Source organism: Pantherophis guttatus, chromosome 6 (genome assembly GCF_059756535.1).
Source record: "Pantherophis guttatus breed Tessera chromosome 6, ASM5975653v1, whole genome shotgun sequence".
Lineage (NCBI taxonomy): Eukaryota > Metazoa > Chordata > Lepidosauria > Squamata > Colubridae > Pantherophis > Pantherophis guttatus.
Genome location: NC_142068.1, coordinates 14,109,529 through 14,122,616, shown reverse-complemented (window position 1 = coordinate 14,122,616; position 13,088 = coordinate 14,109,529). Strand labels below are relative to the sequence as shown.

General features: G+C 39.5%; 1 protein-coding gene across 6 annotated transcripts in view; it reads right to left on the bottom strand.

Annotated features, from left to right (window-relative positions):
• TBL1XR1 (TBL1X/Y related 1) overlaps positions 1–11,111 on the bottom strand; it is a 220,624-nt gene extending 209,513 nt beyond the window's left edge. Inside the window, exon 1 of one of the 6 annotated variants that reach the window (XM_034438946.3) lies at positions 10,276–11,111. The gene's annotated coding sequence lies outside the window, so the exon portion shown is untranslated. Of the gene's footprint in view, positions 1–9,376; positions 9,890–10,275 lie in introns of those variants that run through there. The other 5 variants (XM_034438947.3, XM_034438948.3, XM_087872503.1 and 2 more) reach the window with 5 other exon arrangements.
• Between the last annotated feature and the right edge of the window lie 1,977 nt (positions 11,112–13,088).

The window sequence follows — 13,088 nt, the reverse complement described above, 5'->3', positions numbered from 1 at the left end:
GTACTCATCTGTGATTCAACCCTTTTTCTATAAAATTTCTTCTCCTGAACACTGGTTAAAACCTTGGTGTAGAAAAAAAATTATCCTATTTACTGGACCCTAAATAATGTTTTATGATTAATGTATTTTTACAATGACTACGATAATGATCTATCACTATTGCTGTATGTACACAGAGAGCTTATGCACCAGAGACAAATTCCTTGTGTGTCTAATCACACTTGGCCAATAAAGAATTCTAATTCTAAATATTGCTGAGGTAAAATCTATATAAATGTATAAATATCCTCCTTCTCTAAAGTGTTCAAGGTGGTGTGGTACATATAAAGACTCCTTTGGCTTTTTATTACTTATGTCCATTATCATATACCAGACGACATAAAAGCATAAACAAGGACTAAGCTAAATGAATTTACATCCTTCAAATTGTATTTCAGCACACAAGTGTTACATTTTCAGATTTCTAGAGAGAACAGAAAAAAAATGGCTTAATCTCCCTTTCCTCTGTTCAGTTCACAATGGTTTTGAAGAACAAATGGAAGAGTTATATCAAGCCTTACCTAACCATGAAAAATTGACTAGTATATATGGATTCAGTTTAGGGACTAACTGTACTGCCAAGCCTCATTTTTCAAATATCAGGTCAATGTGTTTCCCAAATTACTGCTCACTGGTTTCGAAGTAGCTAAATAATAATTATCAATCAAAGGAGCAATGAAAGCATTCGAGATAAGGGTTCTTTTAGGTCCTCAAAAAGGTTTGGGGGATTATTTTTTTTTAAGTAAAGGGGAATATCCTTAACAAAAAACTCTGCTCAGAAGACCTCTTCCTAATGAAAAAAACCTTTTGCAGAATTAAATACCCCAGTTCCACTTACCTAATACTTTCTGTAAATATCTAGTATGCTAATAAAAAGGCAATGAACTGTTCAGCGAGGATATATAAAACAACATAAAGTATGTACAATGTTCATGCAAGCAACAATTAGTTAATTTTACAAACACCAAACAATCCATTTTTTGGACCTTCCATAACCATCTTCTCCACCCTCCACAAACTCATTCATACCACTTAGTCACCTCTCTGTCTTGGTAAGACACAAATTACAAAAAAGAACCTAAAAAATTAAAATACAGAATCTTGCCAAATGAAGGGGAAAATGAAATGGGCCAAATAAAAATCTCATCTCAAGCTTATGTGCTAAATGTTTTAGAAGTTTTGAGATTAGGAGGTGAGATAAGGTGTAAATACTTTAAGGAAAATAAAATTATTCGTTGCTGAGATGGATTCAGCATGGTCAGCTGTAAATCCTGCTGAAACAGAGTTTTTCTGTCAAGAGAAGTCCCACATTTCAGAAATAACGTGTTGCGTTGTAGAAAAAGTCCCAAATTCTAATCACAATTTAATTCTGACCACTTATTGTACTAAAACATGACATGGTCTATTGGTTTAGCATTTTTGCAAATCCAGATACAATAGTGCGGAAAGTATAGCTTATTTTTTTTATTAATAGATAATAGTGGTCTATTTATTAAATCATGGTTTAATGCAATGGGAGAATCATAACACAATTTAACTATTTATTACAGAGATTCTAAGCACTGGGCCAGTTCTAAAGAATGTGCTTGTATAAAATATAATAATACTGATCCTGTCCACAACATAAACCGTTATAGTAAGCAAGGAAAAAAATGTTAAAGCTGCATCCCAACTTTTAACTTCAGAAACTGCTACAATTTACAAATAAAAGCTCCACAATGCCTCAACATTTTGCCCACTCAATTTTAAAACCACTTTTTCTACTTATCTTCTAAAAGAAAAAGACTTTTTCCCAAAAAAATCACATGCAGTAAAATATAGGTAATCCTCAACATGTCTACAATTGAGCCCAAATTTCTGTTGCTACGAGAGACGGTTGTTAATTTTGCCCCGTTTTACGACCTTTCTTGCCACAGTTAAGAGAATCACTACAGTTGTTAAGTTAGTAACATGGTTGTTAAGCCAATCTGGCTTCCCTATTGACTTTGCTTATCAGAAGGTCCCAAAAGGTGATCAAGTGACCCTGGGACACTGCAACAGTCATAAATATGAAACCGTTGCCAAGCGTCTGAATTTTGATCACGTGATTACGGGGAATGCTGCAACAGTCGTGAGAAAAATGGTCATAAGTCACTTTTCTCTGTGCCGTTGTAACTTTAAACAGTCACTAAATGAACTGTTGTAAGTCGAAAACTATCTGTAGTGAAGCCCAATCTGCTCCTTTGAAAAAGATGCTACTTAGAAACTGCACATTTGTGCTTAAAATCTACAACTGATACCTGATAAAGATATAAATTCTCTGCAAAGTTATTATTGAGTTTTCTTTCATGCCTGTTCTTCCCAGGAAATGTTATAATAGAATTAGTTTTTATATTAAAAAATGCTATTATTGTGCCACTTTGCATGTAATTCATGGAAACAGTGGGATGAATTAGAATTGCTTATTAAAATTCGTGAAGGCTAAAAATTAAAAACACCATTTACAAGGTTACTCAATGCAGATGCCAAAATATATTTTGCATCATCCACACCATTATGTTTCTTCTGATCTTTGTTTTATTTATGAATCACCTTTTTCTAAGCAGCCAAGTGCTAGGCAAAGATAAATTTTCCAAAAAAAACAAAACAAAACCCTGCATGTATTCAGAAGAATGAAATAAAATTTTAACTATTAAATCATTATTATTTGGCTTCCTAAATGGAGAAAAGTGTGTAATGCTTTTCCTTAATTGTACTGCCTTTAGTGAAAAGGCCCTGCCCTTATTTCATAACACAACAGCAAAATAGCTAACTGACTGTGTTTATTTATATATCTCCTGCAACTACTGTCTGATAACAAATGAACAGCAAAATGCAGCGCTAACATAGGCTTAATTCCAGTATTTTTGATGTAAAATAATATAACAAGGTAAGGATTCTGCACAAATGTAGTCTTCTTTAAGAAAGAATTGGATGTTCTTTGGGTTTTCCTTGCAAGTAAAATATGAGAGTTCATTAAAAAGTATGTCAAAACATGCAGAGATTGGTTTTTAATTTTCAATCCACCATATTGTGCTAGGATTCTCAACCATCAATAAAGTCTAGTTTTTTTTTTCTTTTTACAATCCTTTATTCCCTTTCCTTCCGGGTGGAGTTGGGGCGACTGGGTGAAGCTGAGCATTTACTGGCCAGATGCCCTTCCTGATGCCTACGTGGAGATCGCAGCAGATATTTTCTCTTTGTGTCCTGATAGAAAAACAACTGTCGCTGCCTAGGATCGAACTCTTAACCTTCTGAATGGGACACGAGTGTCTTCACCTTTACGCCACTATGCCACTTAGTCAATAACATAAAATATCCACCATACAGGTAGTCCTCATTTAGCAATCACAATTGAGGCAGGCAATTCAGTCAGCAATTGAAGCAGTCAGTAAGTCAAACTGCAACCTTGACTATGATTTCACTTCAGCTTTGCTTTGTTTACAGACCTGAAAAGGTTGTAAAATCAAGGAATGGTCATAAAAGTTATTTTATCACCTTCATACTGCAGTCACTAAATAGGCAGTCATTCAATGAGGACTTTCAGTAATTATTATATATGGATACATTAAAAATCCCCAACCTAGAATACCATTCCCATTTGACTTAAATTGTTGACTGAACTGAAACATGGTAATAGACCACCATTTATGCTTTCCATGTTGTGAAAACTTGCCATTTGTGACTCAGCCAAACAATGTTTAAACAGTGGCTTAGCATTAGTCCAAATGAGTCAGAATGCCGACTTTGCAGTCTGCCTAGATATGATTTGCTTATCTTGAATAAACAATTGGCTGGGTTCAGACATAACAGCTAAAATATGTATTTGCAAAGTACCCTGGGGAATGCATTTAAAATTCTCTTTTTCCCTGGTATGAAAGCTTGCAGGCCATCCTGACTAAATTCACACAACATATGGAGCCAAACTGAGCCACCCACATTTCAGCTTAACATGAACCTAGCACTATTTTTTATGAGTTCTCCTAATTATCACTTGAGGTAACAATTACAGGAATTTCTACAGTTCCACAAGCTAAATTCTAAAGCATTTTGCATTTGGACTTATATCACTTTAGCATTTCAAAGAACCAAACAAGCATTCATTGTTACTGGAACCTGAAAGAAACTACTAGCTTCTGAAACAACTATCAAATAACCAAGGGGTTGAAGCCGTTCATGTAAGTAGAGTCACCTGGTGTTCAAGCTAACTTCCCTTTAACTGACAGATACTCACCTTTTTCGTTACAAGCAATTCAGCTGGGAATGAAGACATTCATCTGAATCAAACAGCCATCAAAACAAACCTATTAATAGTTTCCTTACCTCCACCTACCCTTTAGAAGGAAGTAACAAATGTATCCCAGGTGCTCTCAATTATTATATGGGATAGAAGTCCTGGCATTTCCTGATTGGTAAAGCATCTCTATGAATTTGACTTTTATAAATCCAGCCTTAACATCTTTCCAATTTGTGTTGAATTAATAGGAAGCACACAAATTTAGGTGCTGAAAAACAAAGACATGTTGTACAATCCTTGAAACTTTTAAGTAATGGGGGATAAATCAGGAGAAAAATATAACTGAAAGTTTTGTTATGTTTTGACTGGGGTTGAATTCACATATCAAGTTAAACTATGGTCTACAAATTAAGTCGCAGCTTAATTCATGCAACACAACACACTAAGATCTAAGATTAAGGCGGTGTTTTGTACCCACGCATCATGTTAAAAATGGCAATTTACGCCTCAAAAATTCACTGATTAACTGAGTAGCCTATGATCATTTTAATACATATCAATTTTACAAGAGGTTTAGGAATCACTCCAAGCTCCAAATTCCAAACCGCCAGAATTTGCAATCTATAATATAATTAATGCATATTCACAACTTTAAAAAAAATCCAAAATGGTGGAGCAGCTGCATACATACAAGTAAAATGGCATGTGCACACTTGTTAACCAAGGTCTTTAGCATGCCATGCAAATACAGCCTACACTATGGGAACTCAATGACTGTCATTTAGAAAGTATGATTTACAGCTTTGTGTAAGGTAGAAAACCAAACTAACAAGCCATGTGCTAGCATAGTGCATAGTATAAATTAAGCATTAGTTTTCTTTGGTGGGTGGGTAGGGTTTAAATCCAATAAATAATTATTAACACCAGTTCTATTCTAAATTTAATGTCTTGCACAAGGAAGCCTTTTGTTATTTTTGTTTTATTTTATATATTTAACTTGTTATAACCAGATTTTTAAAAGGAAGTCTATGAACACTGTAAGGTTGGGTTTTTTTTTACTGTGCTATTACATCACAATAGAAGCTGTTTTCACACAGTCCTTAACCCAGTTAACTCATTTTCTGGGTTCATGCTATGGTAAATTACTCAATCATGTTAACCAAATAAGCTAAAGCTGCACAATATACCTGAGTTACCAAAACAACAAGCCACAGTTGGTGTATAAAGACATTTGCCAGTTCTTTATGTGACCTTGTTGGTAAACAGTCAAAACTGGCTGTACATGCAGATGCCTCGGTATACATAAAAATATCATACAAGTTGAACAAATAAAATCTGTAATGCATCTCCTAAAAGCAGCATGCCTGCATGTGTATTCATAATGGGAAAGACTGCAATTGCACCCTTTTATCCAAGGATGTTGTAAAAACCTACAAGATGGCAGTCATGCCATTATGAGTATGACCACCACCTTGTTCATTTTCTAATCTCAAATACATCCTATATCTCTACAAGAAATATTATTTAACCAATCTGTTCCTATTTTCTTGGTTAAATCCAGCCAAAAGAACATTAGCAGTAGTGGATTTCACATATTCTTACCACCAGATCCAGTGGTGGGTTCCAACCGGTGTTACCAGCAGTTCTCTTCGTGCACGCGCTTTGCTCGCACGCGTGCCAAACTTGCGCTCCACAAAAGCGCATTAGATTTCTGCCCAGCAGAGGCGCAGCAATACACTCTGCTGCGCCTATCAGCTGGGCTAAAAAACGACAAATAAAGGTAGGTATAACGCGGGGGCAGGAGGAGGGCCCAGCTCAGTCATAGAAAACCGGTTACCTGTCATCACATCATCACCAATACTGGCTCGCCTGAACCAGCCCGAACCGGGAGCAACCCACCACTGACCAGTTCGCCCTGCACACTCACTTCACGTGTGCGCTTCCATGCATACACTTTGCTCACGCACGCGCCTTCTGCGTATGCACCCACCCTCAAATACTTGGCTAAATAGGATGGCATTACACCGGGGCGGGTGGCTGCGCCCATCCACAGTCGTCGCTACCGGTTTGCCAGAACCAGTCCGAACCAGCTGAATACTACCTCTACACATTAGCCATCAATTATGAGAGTTGTAACTCAGAAGACTTGGGTATTATCAGAAAAGTTATATTTAGCTCTCACAGATTATAGTTATTGGCAGACATCCCCCATAAGTGGGTCAATTATTTCTTAAAATATTCAAATCCTTTCATCTCTCACCCACAAGAATTTTACAGGAATCACAACTGCACCTACTGAAGCATAAGTGTGAAAATCTTCCATTAAGGCAGGTCCATAATCTATCATCTCTGTTCATATGATTACATACCTTAAACCACTCTCCAGTTGTCTAGAATTGTCCTCGGAGTAAAGAACTTCCATATCAGTGAGTTCATACACAATAAAGATAGTGGTCAACAACCTATTTTGTAGTTATGAAATGTGTAAATTCATTATAAATTATAGGAAGAATTCCCTTTTCCCCCCTCCATAAATGTACCGCCATTAAGGTCTCCAAAAATATCATGGCTACGGGAAAAAATATTTAAATGTGAAAATTTATTTTTATTTTTATTAAATTTGTATCCACCCATCTCACCACAAAGCGACTCTGTACAGCACTGATGGTTTCCCACTGGCCGCTAAGTCATATCCATGAAGCAGCACAAAAGTTTCATTTTCCTGAATGAAAAATCAAGGTTTCTAAGTAGGCTTCTTTCCATTGCAAAATATTGAATTACAAATAAAATCAATAGAAATATCAACACTTAGGTTGGCCCATGACACTTAATCCTATGTTTATTGCTCTGTTCAGTTGTTCATGATTTAGGAAACACGTGCTTTATAGTAACATGTTGTGGGAAGCCAGCCAAATCAGTTTCAGGCCCAAGCATGGTTTATAGCATTAAGGGATGATACAAGTCTCTATGACCATGTACAGATAGTCCTCTATTTACGACCACAATTTAGCTCAAAATTTCTATTGCCAAGCAAGGAAGTTGAGTTTTGCCCCATTTTACAACCTTTTTTCCACAGTTCAGCGTATTATTGTAGTTGTTAACTGAATCACATTCGTTAAGTGAATCTGGCTTCCCCCATTGATTTTGCTTGTCAGAAGCCAGTTGGGAAGGTTACAAAATGGTGATCACATAACCCCAGGTCAGTGCAACCATCATAAATTCATGACAATTGCCTGAATTTTGATCACATAACCATGGAGATACTGCAACAATCCTAACCATGAAAACCAGTCATAAAAGTCACATTTTTCAGTGCTGTTATAACTTCAGTCACCAAACAAATTTTGTAAATCGAGGATTACCTGAAAATCCATTTTTTTTAAAAAAAATTGCCAACATCTATGAGTAAGAATGTTATAGTCTAAATACCAACATGTTATTTGTCCATATTGGTTTATCAAATTTTTCCTTCTCAATCATATCCAAACTTATAGGAGAAAGAAGTTTTGCTGTTTTCCTGGTATTTTTGAGTCCCATCACAAAGGCGAAAAATATGGAATACTTCCATATAGGTGAAAATTTAAAAGCAAGTTTAGACACTCTATGAAACAACTTATGACCCATAGACATTTTGGCCTAGTCTCACAATTTTTGACTGGTTCAGTGTGCCATGCCAACTGAGGAAACTGGGTTAATCCACGAAGCTGGATTCCTTCTGGTGAAGGATGGGTACTCAGATCCTGCAAACGCATCTAATTTTATCAACCTTACTCTGTTATCAACAAAACTCCAAGTTTGAGGCCTAGTCCAAGTCCACAACTCTTCCCCCAAATTTTTGAATGAAATGTGCTTTTAAGGAGAGAAAATATAATATTCAGATGGTAAATAAGTAAGATACAACTGAGATACAAGGCCAAGACAGATTACATACCACAAGTTTCTGTATTATTCCTGTTCATGAATCAAAACTGAACTTCTATTTAAGTCTGACTGAAAAAGAAACCTCAAACTATACTATTGAGGTTAAATAGAATACTTTCTTCCCACTCACTCCCCCAAATCCCAGACTGATAAAAAATGAGATTTCTACAATGCCTTATATAAATTAAATGCAACTCCCTTTACACCAGCAAAAAAAAAAAAAAAAATTAAGGAGGAGGAAGGAAGTGAAGCACATGTAGGAGTCAGAAATTCCAGGCAATTCAGGGACACCCTTTAATAAGACATTTTGTCCAACCACTATATACCAAGCAAAGTTCAGTGTTTGTTTTTAAAACTTCCACACTCCAGAAAATCCACAGCCAGGTTGTTTTTCTAGTTTGGCTCTCTTTTCCCCTGGTTTCCCCCCTTCAGCCATTGAATAATCTGCCTCTTTTTTCCACTAAAGATCCAAAAGGATAATAAAGTGAGTTACATTTACCATGGCAGGTAGATGATTAACCAGATCTAGTTCTGTACTGCAAACATATCCTCTGCTTTCAAAGCATACCATTAAAAGAAAGGGGGAGGGAGGGAAATTGCACTGTTCACTGATAGGATCTTGAGACTTTTTACACGTGGAAAAGAACAGGGTGAAGCCACCCTGATTTCAAAACTAGGCCTTATAGACATGTAACTCTTGAATTTTGCACCATTGTTTTCACAGAGACCAAAGTTCATTCCAGAACTTGGCTATTAGAATATAGTTTACAATTCTGCCCATGGAACAGTTTTTTTTAAAGGGGGGGGGGTTGTTTTGCTCCAATTTCCAAAACAGCGTCCACAAAAGCAAATAATCATCATTATCCCTGAAAATATAACAGCCTAGATTTTTAAAAGGAGGGGGGGAGTAAAAAGAAGCCATCAAAAGCCTCTTTCTTCCCCCCCCTTTATTATTTTGCAAAGACACAAGCAAAAAGCCACTGCTAAGCTCTTCCCCCTCCCCCACCAGTGTGAGTTCACTCTGCCACATTCCTTCCCCTCCCCCACACCGCTTGCAAACAAGTCATTTAAGGCACAAACCTTCATCAAACAAAACTTTTCTTTCAACCCACACTTTAATTACCAACCATTGGAGGGGGGGAAAAAATAAATTCTACTGACCTTTCTCTTTTTTGGGAAAAAAAGAAAAAGAAAAAAATAACCCTGCACGCACGCACCACGCAAAACACACTTCCGAACTTGAGCCTGATTTTTTTATAAGACACCTCTCCGTGTGTGTGTGTGTGTGTGTGTTTCCTTCCAGCAAGAATATTGTACATATATATATATATATATATATACATATATATCCGCCGATGCAATATATATAAAAAAAAAACTCTCCTCTGGCCCAAATCGTCTAAAAATAGGCAATCAAGCCAGCTTGCTTCATAATGGCTGCTGGCTTTGCATTTATTAGTGCAAAGGCTTCTCTTCTTCTTCTTCTTCTCCCCACCCCCCACCCCCACCCCCCGCCACACTTTCCAAAAACGCGATGAATCAACACTTTCCCCTCCCCACACCACCAATGTAATTTTTTTAAAAAATTAATTAAAAGATCAGAAGAAAGAGGGGGGGGGGTTGAAAACACCTCCCGAAAGATGAGGCCAAAAAAAAAAAAGGTCGAAAAAGATTAAAGTTAAAAGACACACTGCCTTCCCAAAAGGTGGGGGGGGGGCAATGCTTGTTACACTTCTGCCCCTCCCCCACGCGTTGCTTCCTCCAACTAGCTACAAACACAGGCGCCCCTCCCCCCCCCAGCCCTACCCCCCCCTTTCCCTCAATTCCCTTTCCAGCAACGCCCTCCCTGAACTCTCCCCCCCCCGCGCGCCAAATAACCCCTTAAAATATACACTTTAGGGGCGCCTGAAATATTTCCTAGCTTGCAACTAGATATTTTTAAAAAAAAACTGCGCAGAGGGTACAAGACAAACATGCACACAGGGAAAGCGGGGAGAGTGGGGGGGGGGAGGTAAGAGAAACACTTTTTTTTTTTTTGGTATTATTATTTTATTTCTTACCTTGCAATTGATGGCTTAGTATGGCTCTCCGCCCCCCCTCCTTTTGCAATGGAGGCAAAAGAGGAGGAAAAAGCCCCCCACGCTGACACACATAGAGCTATATTTCATGCAGCTTCCTCCTTCTCTTAAGAGGTATAATATATGGGTTTGCAATTGCGGGTGCAGCCCAAAGGGGGGGGGAAGGGAAGGGGAAAAGAAAAAAAAAAAAAGAGAGAGAGAGAGAGACTTCAAGTAGCCACCGGGAAAAGGGGGGGAGGGGGGGTTGGAAATGCAATGTATTCAATTATGACCCGAGTCTGGGTGAGGGGTATGTATGTGTGTGTGTGTGTGTGTGTGTGTTGAGAGAGAGAGAGAGAGAGAGAGAGAGCTGGTGCTGCTGGAGGGGGGGGATGGGAAGCGAGAAGCGGTGGGGGGAAATTATAGATTAAGTCCCAAGGAAGGAGGAGGAGGAGGAGGCAATCAAAGAGGGGGGGGGGAGTAATGCTTTATGTGTGCGCGCGCGCGCGCGTTGTGTGCATGTATATATGTGTGTGTGTTGTGCGTGTGTGTGCGTGTGTGTGATTTCGATTGAAGAGGAATTGAGGCAGAATGTAAAAGCTGTTACTAAGGGAAGGAGCCAAAACCGCTCTGAACAGCCAACGGCGCTCAGCAACTGGGGAGAAGGAAGGTGGCCAGCCGTACAGAAATGAGCAGGGAGAAAAGAGAGGCGCTCTTTGCACACACAAACACACACACACACACACACAAGGGAAGGGAAGGGGGAAGGCGGGCGGGCTGGCTGGCTGGCAGGCAAGCAAGGCCCGGCCTCTTTCCTCGCCTTCTTTTTCGCCTACTTCCTGCGAAAACAAACCAGATTGGATTCCAAAGGAGGAGGAGGAGGAGGGTGGAGGCAGGGCGCAGAAAACACATCTGGATTCGCAAACAAGCAAACAACAACATTTAAAAAAAAATTTAAAAAAAGCGGAGCCGTGCAAAAAAAAAATAATAATAATAATAAAAAAAAGATTTAATTTAGGGGAGGGGGCGGTTAAAATTACAAGCGCTGCAAATGGGGGGAAGGGAGAAAGGAACGCGGGGGGGGCGGGGGGAAGCTTCTTTCGCTGCTCGTCGGAATTTCCCTGGCTGGAATGGGTATAGAGCCGGTGTCGTTTTAGGTTTGGGTGGTGAGGTTTTGTTGTTGTTGTTGTTGTTGTTGTCTTTTAATGATGATGAGGGTTGGTGGATGGTTTGTTTGGGGAGGCGGCCTTTTTGAAGCGATGGACCGAAAAAGGATAAATAAAGCATTATAACACACACAGGCACAGAGAAAAAGAGGGTGCCACGCTCCCCCACCCCCCCAAAAAAAAAGGATGGGCTGGCCACGCAGAGCGCCGGGTGGGTTGATTCGGGTTCATTGAGGAATGCAATGAGAAACGTGGGAACTAGATCCTCACGTTAAAAAAAAAAATAAAAGCAAAAAAAAAAAACCCACCATTCGATTGCTTTGCTTCCTTGGGTTACCTGATGTCAGCCCAGGATGCTAATTTTGCAAGCTTTGCACAAGGCTGAGTGCCAGTCTACAAGCACATTAGGGGCTTCCAAAAAAAAAAACAACAACAATGCCATCAGTAGAAAGGGACGCGCAGGCATTTTCAGGGGGATAGGGGGGAGCGGAAAGAAAGCAGCATATGTTGTGCAGGCATAAGCAGGGTCTCCGCGGCTCCATCCCAGTGAAAAAAAAGAGAGGAAGGAAGAGATTCATCCTGGGGCTCAGCCCTGCCATAAGCAGGCAACAGTGTAGCACAAACCCAGCCCTAGATTGGGGGTGGGGGTGCTTCCCTGCACCATTTGCAGAGCAATAAGAGAAATGACCCTCTTGTTTTTAAAAAACGGTAAAAAAAAAAAAAAAAAACCACCATGATGGTAAACATCCCGAGGGCCAGATCCTTTATTTTTATGCAATAAATATGCAATCCCAGATCACAGGCGTTTGGAAACGGAAACAACTGGTACCATTGTTGCATGGGGGAAGGAAAATGTGGGGGGGAGGGGAGGGGGGAAAAAAAGAGGCGGCCAGACAGGAAGTTGCATAAGCAGAGCAAGTCATTTGCTGTGCTTTCCGTTTGAAATTAAAACGCTCAGAAAGGAAAGAAGCCAGCATGTAAGAGAGCATGCAAAAAAAAAAAAGAGGGGGGGAGAGAAAAATAAACGAGGAAGGAGGGAGTGCTAAGGCGAGGGACACACCCTGTTGCTAAAATGCTCTCAGAAAACCACAACTACACACAGGAGGAGACCATGATTGTGGGTGTGGGGCCTCCTTTAGGGTAGTACCGAACTAGGGCAAAATTGTGGGGTGCAGGGATGCTAAATCGGAAGAGGAGATGCTCTTTTGAATAGCGCCGCCAACTAATTTACAAAAAATAATATTGATTGTAATTTGTTACACGTACATGTTTTTTTTTCCTTTGCAATGTTGTCAGGGCGCTACAATGAAATAGATTTCAATGGTCACATTTGCCCCTCCCCTTTGTTAGGGAAGATGAGCAAAAGCACGGGTGTCAAATTTGCGGCGTCGCATTGCCGTCACGTGACATATCACAATGTTTTTTTGCCCCTTCACGGAGCTGGGGTGGGCGTGGCCTTGCGTGACGCATCTGGCCCGTGGGCCGCCAGTTTGACACCCCTGAGCAAAGGGAATTTAAGCTGGATTGTGTGGAAAAAAAATATTAATATTGTAATGTAATATGAACAAGCTTGATGGTAGGAAGATGGGTAGATTTAAGAAGGCCCTTAGCCTAGTGGTTAATATGCTGGGCCCAGTGGTGGGCTGCTGC